This window comes from Columba livia, chromosome 11 (assembly GCF_036013475.1).
Source record: "Columba livia isolate bColLiv1 breed racing homer chromosome 11, bColLiv1.pat.W.v2, whole genome shotgun sequence".
In the NCBI taxonomy this organism is placed as follows: Eukaryota; Metazoa; Chordata; class Aves; order Columbiformes; family Columbidae; genus Columba; species Columba livia.
Window position 1 is genome coordinate 18112402 of NC_088612.1, and position 14586 is coordinate 18126987.

A 14586-nucleotide genomic window follows, 5' to 3' on the forward strand; every position below is an offset into this window, starting at 1 on the left:
AGGGGGTAGGTGAAGAATGTTTACCCTTATTTATGTGTTTCATTCTTTTTTTGAATGATTGTAGAGTATACAAAAGCACATGACTGACTGCAATAGCTGATGCTCTCAGAAGAGGTCATGAACCACAGTGAGCACATCTAGACAGAGAAGGCAGGTATTCCTGTAAGCTCCAGGGATAACCCTGGAACCTAACAGACAGTCCTCCGTGTAGTTCCAAATCATCCCCTCCAGATCCCCCCAGCAAGCATGTGTCAGACATGTGTGCTCTCTCCCAAGTTCTTCAAGAACACCTACCCAAATAACCTTTGTCTTTCAAGGCAAAATTGCACCTGCACCTCCACCACTTCCATCAATACATTCAAGCGTACACAGGAGATCAAAATTCTGCTCAAGTCCTAGATTACTAGAGCTTGCAAGTGACAGTGGTTGGGTCTTCAGAGTGTTCTGAAAGACACCGACTAGACAACTATGGACATATTTAACAATAAGGTTTCAGTTTTGCAAAATCTTTCCATCACAGAGTTTATTCTGACAGATGGGAGGGCAGTCCTCTGTGTAGAGCTCTGTTCTAGAAGCTCAGAGATGAAAAACAAAATGTAAATTCAACAAGTGAATATTCATTAGATAACTTCACTAGACTATTTTATATTTAGAAGCCTTTGCCTGAGAACATACCTCCCAAACCCAGACATTTAAGCAAATGAACCATCAGACTGACACTAGCTCTGAACCTTCTCATCACAGAAGCTCAAACAATGTCTCTTGAGAGATCTGGAGCTGATGGGAACCTTTCCCGCATGGGCAGCAACTGAGCCAGCTCTAGATCTACCAGTGAAACCTAAACCTGATCTGGTTTATCCTATTCTCTTCTCCCAATTTCACACCAAATTAACGAAAGATTTCTCACCTGTGACTTCCTCCCTCTTGTGTAGAAAAGGTGGAAAAAGGTCATCTTGACTGACTAGTTTTCTTTGTACAAAGCTCCATCCTCCCAGCATGATGACCAGCTCCTAATCACACTGCAAGTTTCCTATCAGTGCCACTCCTTCCTTAGCTGAACCAGCACTCGGTCTCCTTCATACCTCCCCATAAGACCCTGCCGTTTGTTCTAAATCTCTAAAAAAGCAGTGGAAACGCACTTCACCCTGACCTGAGTGAGGAGCAAGACTGAAATTCAGAAGAGGCTATGTAGCCCAGTGAGGAGATATAGATTGTGAAGAATTTAGGACCCTGATAAATTTTCTGTAATACTACTATTTACTATGCAGTCTCCATAGACAATAACCCAGACAGGGCTCATTAGTATGCTAAAAATCACTTTCTAAACGGATACACTTAAATTATATAGGACTGCATAGATACTGATTTTAATATCAGATCATTTCATTTTATTAATGCATCCACACCAAAATTAAGTATTTTGATGTGTATATATGTCCAGGCAGACTACACCTTTACACCTAAAAGTTATTAAAAACAAAAAAAATCCTCATACTTTCATTACATTGATAATTTCTGGCTAGGTGAACAAGCCCAATCAAAAGGTTGTTTCTGGTTCCTGCACTCAGTCATGCCATTCATTCTCTTTTATCCACTGTACGTTCCTGATGCATTTTCTGACTACTGTGCCATGCAAACAAAAAAGGACTGTTTTCAGAAGACTACACAAGACCTTTGCCACCTCCTTGTATAGATTTCATTACTGCTTGCGTTCTGAAAGGCCAGAACTTGAGAAAGAATAATGAAAATAAGATTCCACTGCAATATTTGTACTATGTTAGGCAGCACATCTCAAACAGAAAAAAAGTTATTGCATGGCTACCCTAAATAATAACAAAAAAGCCAACAAGAAATTACTATTTCCAAGCTCTAATCCTCTTAAACATATCCAAAACTATCATCGCAGGTAGACGATTTAAGAGAATAATCCCTACAGATTCCTATTCAGATCACAGTGGTATTTCCTGGGTACTGCTGACACACAGGCTAAAACATAACCCCTTTTTCAGGCAGCTCTCAGTCTAAACAGATAATGTTTACTCTTTTCATTTGCACAACGAAGAACTGAGGCAGAGAAAAACAAATGACATGCCCAACTGTCTACATCAATTTTTTTATCATCCCCATCACTGAAGTATCCGAGTATCTTTTGCTAGTGCGTTGACCAGACCACGAGACAGAAATAGTATCTGTCACACACAGAAAGCCTGTCTCGGAGCCTGGGAACGGAATCCAGATTATCTGGATCCAGGCTCAGCCCTCCCACCTCACCCTGAGGACACCTTCCACTCCGCAGATCTCCTGCAACGTGAGAAAGCAGTGGCCCTGGACCATGAAATACTGGATTTGGGAATTTACTACTAGAGAACTTCAGAATCAAATTCAGAGTTCCTATCATTAAAAAAGTAGCAGAAGTGACAGAAAGTAACAAAAGTGTTTCTTTAACTGACAGGACTGACATTTTTTCGATTTGAAACTCTCTCATTGCTAGGATTTTAAAGGGCTGATATTTCATCACCAAATTGGAACCCAGCTGCTAAGTATCAATGATATGAGAAACTCAGCAGAGAAACAGTGACCCCATTATATGTGAAAGAGCATTGCTATTTTAGCTGAAGAAATGTATGCTTTTTCAGTCTTGTATGGCATTGCAGGAGTTCCTCTTTGATTTTTCTTAGGAGAAACCCCATGCAGATTCCTCTGTGAAGCGGTATTGCAGGATTGGAGATACTGGATGAGCCTCAGAAAAGCTGCAGAGCCAGTTTCAGCTTCCCTACAGATTGAGAATCCATAACCACACATATAATTGCTGAAGACTGCAGATGAAATCCTGGCTACAGCAAATACAGTGACTATATTTTCATTAATGCCAAGGAGGCCCAAACTTTTCCTCTGAAGCTTCAGCTCCACAAAACTATTGATCTAGTTGTGAAGTATCTACTACTAGATCAAAGATATCAAAACCCCAAGAAAGCAAACTGGACTGAGACAAACAAACCTGATACTTCATGTTAGTTCAGGGTACAGGTGTGCTCCCAGAGTGTTTCTGATGAAGTTACTGCTGTCTATCCTCTATAACCAGCATAAACACCACATAATGTATTCAGGCTAGTTCAGCACAGGTGACATTGTGTGTCTCACATTAAACATATACTGCCTAGTAATTTAGCAACGCCCAAATGGTTTTTAATGTTCATGAAACTGTTGTCTGCCCTCTCATCACGAGGAGGTTGTGAGACCACCTGTGTAAGAGGACTGAACAATTCAGCTTTGTATTGAAGGCATGGATGCTGGTCTACACCATTCTCCCCCACAGAACAGCTGCGTCTGAGAAAAGCCTTTTTAAAAGTCTGTCACACTGCACAGTCAGTGAACTTTAAATTGATTTTTGTTCTTTGGCTTTGATTTTCCCTCCCTCTTTGTTCTGCTGGTGCTTCAGCATTAGAGGAACCCATTTCTTTAACGTTATCATTGTCTTGGGCTGTAATTCACTGTAGATTCTGCTACAATATCACTGAAGTCAACTACCAAAGAGCCTTCTTAGTAAAAACTGCCTTCAGAATCCACCGTTATTCTTACACTTGTCTGCACTGCCAAGAATATTTGACACATCTTTTCTTGTACAGGACTGAATCAGGACAAAAGAAGATAGCAAAAACAAAAACAGTGTGACAAGCCTTGGTAGATGGTACTCTACAGCATAGTTCAACTAAAAACTGAATGCTTAGACAACAATCGTCCATGAAATTCCACGTGACACTCAGTATTGCTGGTCGGTACCAAAGTAAAATTGCAGCTGTATAACAGTCACTTCTTAAGGAGGATCTAGGAAATCCTTCTACAGTCACTTATATGGAAAAATGAAGTTTATATAACATCAAAAGGATTCAGAGAGATGGGGAAAGTACCAAATTAATAAATCCATGCAAGCCAAAGAGCAAACTCCAGCAGTGAAGAGTCATAGGAGAGGCCAGGATTGAAAGTGAGAAGTAACAAGGATTAAGTCAGAGTTCAGATATATTGAGGAAGATGCAGAGACCAAATCTTGCCTGTGGTTATGCCCATGAAAACCTGCACAAATCAAAGAACTGCACTGATCCAAGATGGGATAGTAGATTTGGAAAGACACCACATGCAGTACACATAGATGCACTTCCTCAAAGAAGGGAGATAACCCACAAACTCAAAGCAGGACTACCAGAAAAAGAGATGGAAGAGACACAATGAGAAAATATGAACACCAGAACAAGGCAAGCATGTCCAGGCATCATTGCCAAGCTCAGCAGGTATGTGACAGAGAATACCTACACTTCATCTGGCTTCAAATTGCTCCTTTTGCAGGCAATAAAATTACTGCACAAATCCCAGAGAATAAACTGAGTTAACACCCCATTAAATACAACAGACTTTCAATTCAAGGTACGGACGTGCCCAGATTAAGCTACCCCTGTACAAACTGGCCCATGGGTAATATACATCAGTTCTACTGACTTATGGTCTAAGGAAAAAAAAAAGCCTAAGATGCTTGGGAGTGAATTCCATTAGGAAGAATTCCTACAAGGTAAAAAAGGATACGTTATTTGGAGCACGCTTGAACAGCACAACGTATTTTTCCATAAACATTCTTCGTACAGCTGAACGCATACCCCAGGGGAAAAAGCTAGGAATTTGTTATTTTGTGTATTTTCTTTTATCAGTAACATGATCTTGCCCCTCGCCCCCTTCCTCCCCAGACTGAGCAGTCTTGATTTTAAACTTTCAGTTTGTTTAGTCAGTATCTGGCCTTGAAACTGGTACCAGAGAGAATGGCACTGTTGCTGGGTTGATTTGTTGCTCCCATTTCACAGAAGATAATTTAAAACACTTATTTCCAGTTTCACTTAGTCAATTTTAGCTGGTTTTAAGCTGAAACAGTTTAGCACACAGGAAGAGGGCAAGAGAGGGAAAGAAAGGAAGGACAGGAAAACAAACAGATAAGGTCAACAGCATGAAGTCAGGAGTTAGATTTAGATTGTTGTGTATTTACTGACAACTGTAGATGCTGAGAAGGGGATGGTTTTCTACACTCTGTGCTCCCACATCATTTCAGCCTACAGTTTCACAAAACAGTGAGCCAAAACGCAAGGAAGATACCTCCAGAAAGGAGTGCCTGCTTCTCCTTTCTCTCTGGCCCTCTGCTTACTTTGTGCGAACCTTAGTGCTTACCAGAGCTCGACACAAGCTCGGCTGATTCATAAAACACAGAAAACTTTCAGTAAGAAAAAAGCTAAGTAATTTTCTACCAATTTGATGAATTAGTGAAGCTCACAGTTGGGCAAGGATGCTCTCGGCTGGAGTAAGACGATAGTGAGAAGCAGCTTCCACCATGCTGTACATGCTCCAGCAAGCTGGCAGTGCTGTTTGAGCGTGAAGCTGGTGCAGGCTCCCAAAATGAAAACCAGCTCTGCAAAGACAGTGCTACATAAATACCAACAGTTGCAAGCTCCCTCTACATGGATTTATGTATTCACAGCTCCTACGAGTTAGGAAGCTAGAGAAGAAGTCAGCTGTGCTGATTTTACATATCAGTCAACACACAGAATCAGCTTCAACCAACTAGAAACCTTTACCATGACCATTCCTTGCTGTCACAACAACTTCATAGACATGCAAACTGAGTTCATGTTTTATTTGCCATACCAGCATTTCCTTGTAAAACAAGAACGCTTGCTGTACCACTTCCAGCCTAACCAGCCCTCAAAGATCGGTAGGAAAAGGAGACTGTATCTGCCTGAAACAAAGAAATATTTTTTAAAAACACACACGCAATAAAAAAAACAAACCAGGGAATTAAGTTTCCACATGCAGCAGCTCTCCTACTCCGGCTCCCACTAACAGGCTTTTCCACTCTCGTTTTGAGATACCAAGATTTATCATTAGAGGGCACTGCTTCCCCCAGTAGAAAATGGGTTCTTTTCCTTAGGTGGATAGATACTTCAGACATCTGGAAACGCACATTTATCACATAACTGTGAAGTCCTGAAACGAGGTTGCAGCTGGAATACCATTTTTGCATTTGCTACTTTTTCTGCTCAAAAGCACTTCAAGAGCGTATGGAATTTGCAGGTCACAATCCAAACTTACTGAGGCTAAAAGCTCCACTACTTCTGCACTAGCAGTAAATGAGTAGGTGAACATCAATGCAAAAAATAAATGCAAATTAGATTCCCGTATCCTCTTATTCCTGCTGCCCTTATCCTACAAAGTTTAACAGGTTTTTTTAAATGGAGTGAGGGTAGAATGTAATTCATACCTTTATCAGAAAAAAAAGGATTGTAAGCAGAATTTGACTCTACTAGCATTAAAGAGTGGCCCTGACATATGTAAACGCAAACAGAAGAAAAATGATACTTCCCTGCTGCATATGAAGTTCATAGCATATACCTGAAAACGACACACCAGCATACAGCTCCATTTCTTCTGAAAGAGCAGATGCTCTACTACTGTGTTTTGAAAGAACTGAAAAGTTCTGAGGACAATGTCAACACCCTCCACAATTCATACTTACAAGGAAAAGACGACACGTAGTGCTGTTTCAGAGCATATGTATAGCTCTGTATAGCATTCATGCTAAAATAGCCACAGTCATTTCCAGATTAACTTTCTAGAGCTTGTCACTCTCCTGCTGACTCTCACTTCTGATCCACTTACTGCATCTCTTCCCCCAGTCCAAACAGTTTACTGCTCTTCCTCCAATACTAAAGAAACAAGAACCTAGGCAGGAATTCGAAGCACCATAGAGGAAAAGAAACTTCCTCTGAGAAGAAACAAAATACTAATACAGTTGTTAACATCCATTTTGAAGGGTGAGGGGTTGAAACAGTATGTTTATAGGCCTAAAATTTCAGCTTGGGATTTCTCTGCAAGTGTCCTGGGTTTAAGCAGTATTATTTCAAATAAATTAGATGAGGGAATTCTCTCTTGACTAACACTGGAAGAGATTTAATAAAACTCAAGCTGCCCATACAAGATAGAAATAGAAATCCCATGGTATTATTACTCCAGATTGAAAACTAGACCTCTTTCCGTTTCTCTGACAGCTCGGTATTGGGTGGATGTATCATTCTTCACCTGAATTTAGGGAAGTCAGATGGATATCTAGCAGCCAAGGATTTGAAAAAGCAGAACTCTTTATACATATGTATTTAAAATCCAAGTTTATAAACAAAAAGACCACATGGACTTCATGCACAGACATACTTTTAGGGGAAAAGCAGGAACGCCCTTCATCGTCCAGAGCATGAGCGAGCAGAGCTACAAACCTGTGAACAGTAGTGTTTAACAGCTTTAGGAGATGAACCATTTCACCAACAGGAAAAGAGAAAGCAGAGGATCTTAGAATCCTCTTCTGTCTCAGAATAACTTGCATCAATTCAGTAACGTATACACAATTATGACTTAATATCAACAAGATGATGTTTTCAACCATGCTGTACTAGCATAAGCGCAAGGCCAGCTATGGGTCCAGGGTAAATCAGCACCGCAAAGAACCCTGTTGCTGGGTCCAAGCAGATATGCATATAAGGAACGAATTCTAACAACCTGCTTAAATATTTATGCTTAGAATATTCAAATTAGACATATGCATGTTAGTAAGTCTGGAAGAGTATCCTGCTTATGTTCTTCACAATTCTTTTTACTTACTTTTCCTACAGCTTATACTCTATGAACAGTAGCATTTGTGATCAGCCGGAACCTTTTCCAGTTATCAGCAGAAGAATCAAGGTTTTCTGTTTAATAAAGCCAGAGAGCTTCCCAGATCTTCAATCAAAACTTTCCTTTCCACATGCTACAAGCAACCTGCCTAACGAATTAGCAAACGTACTGATACTTAAACTTTCTTGAGAGTTTTGTATTTCCACAATCCCTAATGCAAAACAACTTTCCTTTTAAAATATTTTGTCCCATGGTACTATTATGAACTGCTGGAGCACTTGGCAGACCCCTCCAGAATCCCACTGTACTATTTATTATGTTAAAAAGAGTATGTTCTCTTCCCCTAAAACCTGCAAGCTAGGACAGAAGTTTTGCTACACAGAACAGTTTCCAATATCAGTGAACTATTTGCATATAAGTGTAGAAGAGAATGGGGGCTTAATTTCTGATGACACAAACCTGGACACAAAGACACACCCCTCTAGTGTTTCTCTAAGTTGAAAAATTTTACAATAAGAAGCCATGCATTATCATGTCTAGTACGATTTGTACAGCCACCTTTTCCTCTTGCTGCCCTCCAAAATTGTGCTTAGAAATGCCCTAGCTGTAGGTGTTCGGCATTACTTTGGTACGACTACTCAAACACTTGTATTGCACAGGCCTCTATATGCCAGTAATAATGCAGACTTAAGCTTCAAACCTTCACTAACTCCAATTTTTATATCTTCAGATACGCAAACCATGATAAAAACCAAAAACCCACAGCATAAGAGTTACAGGTTTATTGAAACAACCCATAAATCAGTTTATATAAATGTTAGTCCTTGTATTACATAATGGATGTGGATACCCTACCCTATACCCAAATGGTACAATATATACAAAATCCAGAGATTTTGCAATTTAGATGGTAAACCATGAGTATACTAAAAGAAGTTTAAAAAGTCACAAAAACCTTCATTACTACGAGAAATGAGGAAGAAAGAAGCAACAAAAACACTCCTGGTTCACAAGCAGAAAAATTCTATAGTAGAAGTAGAGGATAGGCCTGAGTGTACTTTCGACTCTGAATGATACAACTGAATTGAAACAAAAGATTTTAAAAAGACTTAATTTCAGACTCCAAATACATTACCAGCAGGAATCTGCCCAAGGAAAGAAGAATTGATCTTTTCTTCTCAGAAGAACCCAAAGCCCTCAAATCCCTCTAACCTCTCCTAAATAATTATTAATCATCAATCCAAACGACCAGCAGCAGAGCAAACAGGGGGTACTAAACAGAAAAAAAAACAGTAGGGATACCACACTGCATTACATTGTCTTTGATTGAGTATGATTGACCACCATCAGATCCCGATGCCATGTACAGCCCCAGAGGTTAGAAAGGGAACTAGATCTTTGTCTTATCACCAATTTATTGCTGCTTTGCTCTTATTTTTTTTTTAACTTCAGGTCTGTACACTTTGCTTTTATCTTGACCCTCCCAGTGTCACACAGCAGCTATTCTCCTATAGGTTTCCCTATATTCCTTCTACTTTTTTATATCTTAATCTGTTCGTAACTGGTGTTTTACAAATTCCCCAAAGCATCGTAAATCTAAATGTGCAGTATGTCCCAGAGAGCAGATAGTATCTGAACAAAGCCTGCTGTTATACAGAAAGAACAGGCATTAATTTGGCAATCAAAATAATGAGATGTGACCACAAAAGTAATATAAAGACATTGTTTCTTACAGCACTGTGACCTCAGAAAGAGCACCAGTGCGGGCAGACGCTGCCCAAACTCCTCCATAGGCGACCTACACCCAAAGGCTACAGTTTGGTTCCATAGTCAGTAAGCAGAAGATACATAATAAAAAACTAGTAGAGAAAAAGAAAACCAAGCAGGGGGAAACAGGTATGATACAGAAGGTTCTTATAGCAATAGAAAATAAATATGATGGTGGGAAATTAGGGAGGACAAAGGAAGACAAGGATGTCAAAGAAGTGCTGAGGGAAAGAGATTAAAGACATTTTTAAAGTTGTGGAACAAAGATGACAAGAAGGGCCCTGATAACAATTAGCTATAACCAAAGATATCTGAAGCTTTCATCACTATAAATAATAATCACTTCACTTAGCTTTTTCAGAGGGAGATACGCTTAGGATGGAGAGGTGGAAGGGGCATATTATTTCCTTTCAAAGCTTAATGTGAAGTTGACAAAATCCCTCAGACAAAGGAACAATGCTAGTGATGGTTCTTTCATGAAAATGCAGTTAAAATTGAATCAGAAAGGATTCAATGTCGAACAATTTTAATGAAGCAAGTGTCAACCAAGCACATCAACTTCTTAAAAAAAACAAAGGAACTCTGAACTTTAATTACAAAAACATGGTACAGAAAACTTGGCATCTCAACAATTCCAAACACATTAATCCAGCAAATGGGTTCTGTTTTCATATATTTCTCTTAACATTTCTCTAAGTGACAACAGCATTTAATCCCGTTCTTCTCTTTGACACCATCTTCATTTCTTATGTCTTTATCAGCCAACACTGAAAAATGTAAACTGAAGTGACACTCAGAAAACACTGGAGAGACAAAATCCATTTTTATAGGGTTAATCAATGTAAATAAGAAGCTTCTTAATGAGACAAAACATCATCTGTCACATCATCGGTAAGCAAGAACTTATTCTTTCCCCAGATGCCTCCCTGCATTCCTTGTATAAAAAAGATTTGCCAGCCCCTAGCTAACAATATAGTCTTAGATTTCTTATCCCATCACGCTTGCATGCTACTCAACAGCATGTTGCATTAGCAGTGTGCCACGAGCTGATAGTTGCATTGAATTTACTTAGGCAGGGGCAGCCTGCAGCCACCAAACCTTATTTACAGCATGGATATGTCACTGTCTGGAATTGCATCCTACTACCATATCACATCATGATTTCTGAAGTCTTTGTGGGATACAGCTCCAGGTCTTAAGTAATATGCCACAGACTGAACTTCAAAATTTTGTAAATCAACTTTTGGCTATGTACTGCATTTTGGCCACTTCAATAAATGTCAAATTTCAATTCTAAAACACAAGATACACGCAGGAGATTAAAATATCGGTGCTTCTTCTGGAGACATGATTAACCTGCAGGATTTTTTTCCCTGCACAGTATTCGTTATAGAATCCACTAAAAAAGTTCATGCCAACATCAGCTGGCCTCATCCACGCTGAGGAAAATGGAGGTCAATGTAGTAAATCGAGGTTCCTTTTTGTGAAGTCTTGAAAATGAGACCGAAGACAACAGAAAGCAGTTTCCTCCCTAAAGGAAGACTTGAATTTACATGGAAAACCCTGCTGCTTGGCTACAGCAATAAACCCATGACTAAGCAGAGACCTGACATACAAGGTGTTGATCTGGAGATGGCTTCAAGCAAGCATGAAGTCCATGTGTGGGAAAAGAAGAAACTGCTTTTTATCTTCAAATACTTGCATTACAGATACATTAGAGTGATGCTGACTTCAATGCATTCCAGTAACAAAAACAATCTCCAATTCATAACAGGGAAATCTTAAAGATTTCTTAAGGAGGATCAAGGACATTGTCATGTGGAAAAATAGCATAAAGCCCCAGAAATGTCCAACAAGTGCTCAGCCAAAGTCTGAATGAACAATTTGACAAGGGGCAGCAAATGATTTGTGTTTGTGCAGACAGTAGGTGCCTTCATCTTTGACAGGAGGTACAGCATAGCTCAGCAAGATTACAGACTCAAGCATGCAGAGTTCTACTTGATGCGAGTGCAAGGCCATTTAGGTCACACTGGAGCATAATATGCTGAATGCCATAGGCTCCACAGGCTACATACAAAAGGTGAAGGCACTTACAGGCTGTAACGTAGAATTCTGTGGGCTGCTGTAGGTACCTAGCCGCTAATAAGCTTCCCTGCTCTAATAGTTCATGTGAAAACACATGCGCTGCTTCCAGGCATATTGCTTCCCAGCACTGCCATTTCAGGAGAGCAGGAAAAAAAATGCAGTCCCCCTGCCCATTTCTCTTTTTGTAGAATACCACTCTCACCATGAGATTATTCTCTCAAAAAACAGGCAGTAACATTAAATCAGGCCAAGCAACATACTAAGAGGATGGGCAAGCTTTATGTTTTCAGTCTAAAATGGAGATTCCCATTTTCCCTGCAAAGAACTAACATTTCACGTCCTGTCTTGATTACCACTTACTACTTTGCAGTAGTAAAATGAGTAAAATATTCCACCAAATATTTTCAAGAAGTAACAAGAGATCTTCACAGAATAGTAGGATGCTATGTGCAAGAGAGGTGCTTGAAGAGAGGGGGGAGAGAGGAGATCTGTCTTAGAATCAAGTCACAAAGCACCAACCACAGCCAGTCTCTAGCAGGGAGCACACTCGCATTGTAGAAGTTACAGGCTAACACAAAAAACAGGATTCTGCTGAGGAAAAGCTTCTATAAACATCGCAGGCAGGGTAGGACAAGACAGTACACCAAGGAAGACTGCCTGTAATAGCAGAGAACACAGGCACTGCTATCCAGTACTGCAAGCATCAGAAAACAAGATCAAAAGAAGAAAACTAAAGTGGAAAAAGGTAATCCCACAAGATAAACATGAAAACAAAATAAAGGACACTAAGACAGTAAGCAATATAACACATCAACACTATTACTACAGCACGTAGGCCGACTTCATTTCACAAACTGCGAGATTTCATCTCCATAGGCAGCCAGTCCACAAAACGTATGCACCCTTACACCCAGCAAAATCAGTAAGAAACTGAAGATTGCACAAAAGTTGCATGCTCTTAAGTGTTTACACAGAGGACAGTTCCAAATGTTTAGTGGGCGGTGTCCGTGGCTTCTTAAGACCTTTTAATGCATTGATCTGTTTGTCTCACTGACAAACCACAACGGCAGGGGCCAGGACAAACCTGCAGTTCTGCCTCCCACCCCTAGTTTTTCCCTCATGGCTTCTTATTCCACACTGGCCAAAAAAAATTTTGTAAAGCATCCCTGGGTCACGAGACCTGCAGACGAAACAGAGAAATAAGTGTTAGAAGACTACATCTGCCAGGATTAAATAGGCACCGTGACATTATTTTTCGGATGGTTTATCTGAAAGCACAATATTAATAAGTCTAGCAAATAAGCCTACAGAGACAGAACTGTAATCAAATTCCTGTTTCCATACAGAGTGCTTAATAATTAAAAATTTCATCTTCTCCCCACATACTGTGTGCACAAAGAAGTTCTCTTTACAATGTACTGAGCCACTAAAACCCACTTCAGGTCTGTGAAGCACAGTGGTTTTCAAGAGTATCATACTAAACGGACTTTTCTATGAAGTTGATTTGTAATGCATCAAGCTCAAACAGACCATTTGGTTGACAGAGATTACATTTAGGAGAATATACTTCATATGCGTGTTAATAAAGGGACAATGACAGTCTGCTGATACAGTTCATCAGATGCCAGCTGAATCTTTCTATGCAAAGCTTTCCTCTTTTCTAGGGAAGCCCTACTTTTTCCCTAGGTTTACACCAAATAAAGCCCAATCCCTCCTCCTTTCTAAGACTTTCAAAAAATATAATCATTGCCAGCTGAATGTCAGTGTAATTAAGAGTCCTATGAATGACTTACATCTAGTCACATGTACATATCTATATAATGAAACTAGGTGATTATTAATTACATTTAACTGCCTTGTACTGCTTTGCTGCTGAAGGGAGGGAAATGATAGGCCAGGGTAGAATGGAATGGAGTCCAATTTTTCAACTATAAAGTAGAAGGAAAAATTCTAAAGCAAGAATTATTTGTTTTTTTCCAAACCAATTACAGTTTATCCAAGAAAAAGATATTTGCATTTTTAGGAACACCGAAACTGTCTGTCATTTAGGAAATAAGAATCTGCCTGACATGAGAACCAAAGTCTAGATTTTAGTAGCTTTGAAATGATTTTTCTGGCAAGGTGCTTACAGGACAGATATCTGTTTCAGGGCCTGGCATGCCCTTCTAATAACTGATTGACGAGAAACTGCTTTTCCTCTCACACATTCTGTAAAACCTCCCCATCCCCTGATTCTCTTTCCGAGCTTAAGAGTGCTAATTGAAAACAGTATATGAAAATGAGGAGGTTGATGAGCTACTGAAAAATCCCAGACCTGGATCGACAAGCTGTTCCCTTCATAAATAGCAGCAGTAAAGGCACTTCTTTATTCTGCTGGGAGCTCCGTCATCTCTTAGAACTATAGTCCGTTCCATCTGGCTACCCTCTGGAAGGACAATGATCTTTTAGCTTAAGCCACACTATAATGGGGAATGTGTAATTAACTGTTCTACACAGTATCACAAAAGGTCAGGATCAGAAAGGATGAAAAGCCCTGTCTGGTTATTTGCAGATGGCACAACGCAGCTTTATTTGCATTTCTAAACATTATTCAAGACATGTACAGTAGGTCTCTACATAATAAATGCCTAAAGAATCCAGGTACCTACATAATTAAAACAGAAGTAGGCAAACTCCTAATGGCTGGCTGGTGCTGCGCATCATGGGGGAAGCAGGGGAATAAGTGGTGTGGGAAATGCAAAGCAGCACAGTAATGCAGAAAGACTGGTATTTCTTTGTTGGTTTGTTTTGTTTTGTTTTTTACCTGGTTCCTTATTACAGTTTTCTAAGCTGTTAAACAGAAGCAAAAGTAGAGAACTACGAACTCAGCAATAATCGGTGCATAAGCCACATGATCATTAAAGCCTCAGCAAATGCTACATAGAGCCTGAACTACACACGAGGGCTTCACTTGCATGTAAACCTTCATAATCGGAAGAGCTTGACTACAGGTGCTACAGAGCAGGTAGTTGTAGGGTATTTTCAGTTTATAACAGAGAT

At 39.8% G+C, this 14586-nt stretch overlaps 1 protein-coding gene across 23 annotated transcripts in view; it reads right to left on the bottom strand.

The window, feature by feature from the left end:
- Positions 1 to 14586, bottom strand: part of HMG20A (high mobility group 20A) — a 170748-nt gene that overhangs the window by 124800 nt on the left and 31362 nt on the right. For 17 of the 23 annotated variants that reach the window (XM_065076237.1, XM_065076236.1, XM_065076232.1 and 14 more), the window contains one exon: positions 9972 to 12727. The exons of 5 other annotated variants lie outside the window; for them this stretch is intronic. The gene's annotated coding sequence lies outside the window, so the exon portion shown is untranslated. Of the gene's footprint in view, positions 1 to 9971; positions 12728 to 13861; positions 13973 to 14586 lie in introns of those variants that run through there. One more of the 23 variants, XR_010475283.1, reaches the window with a different exon arrangement.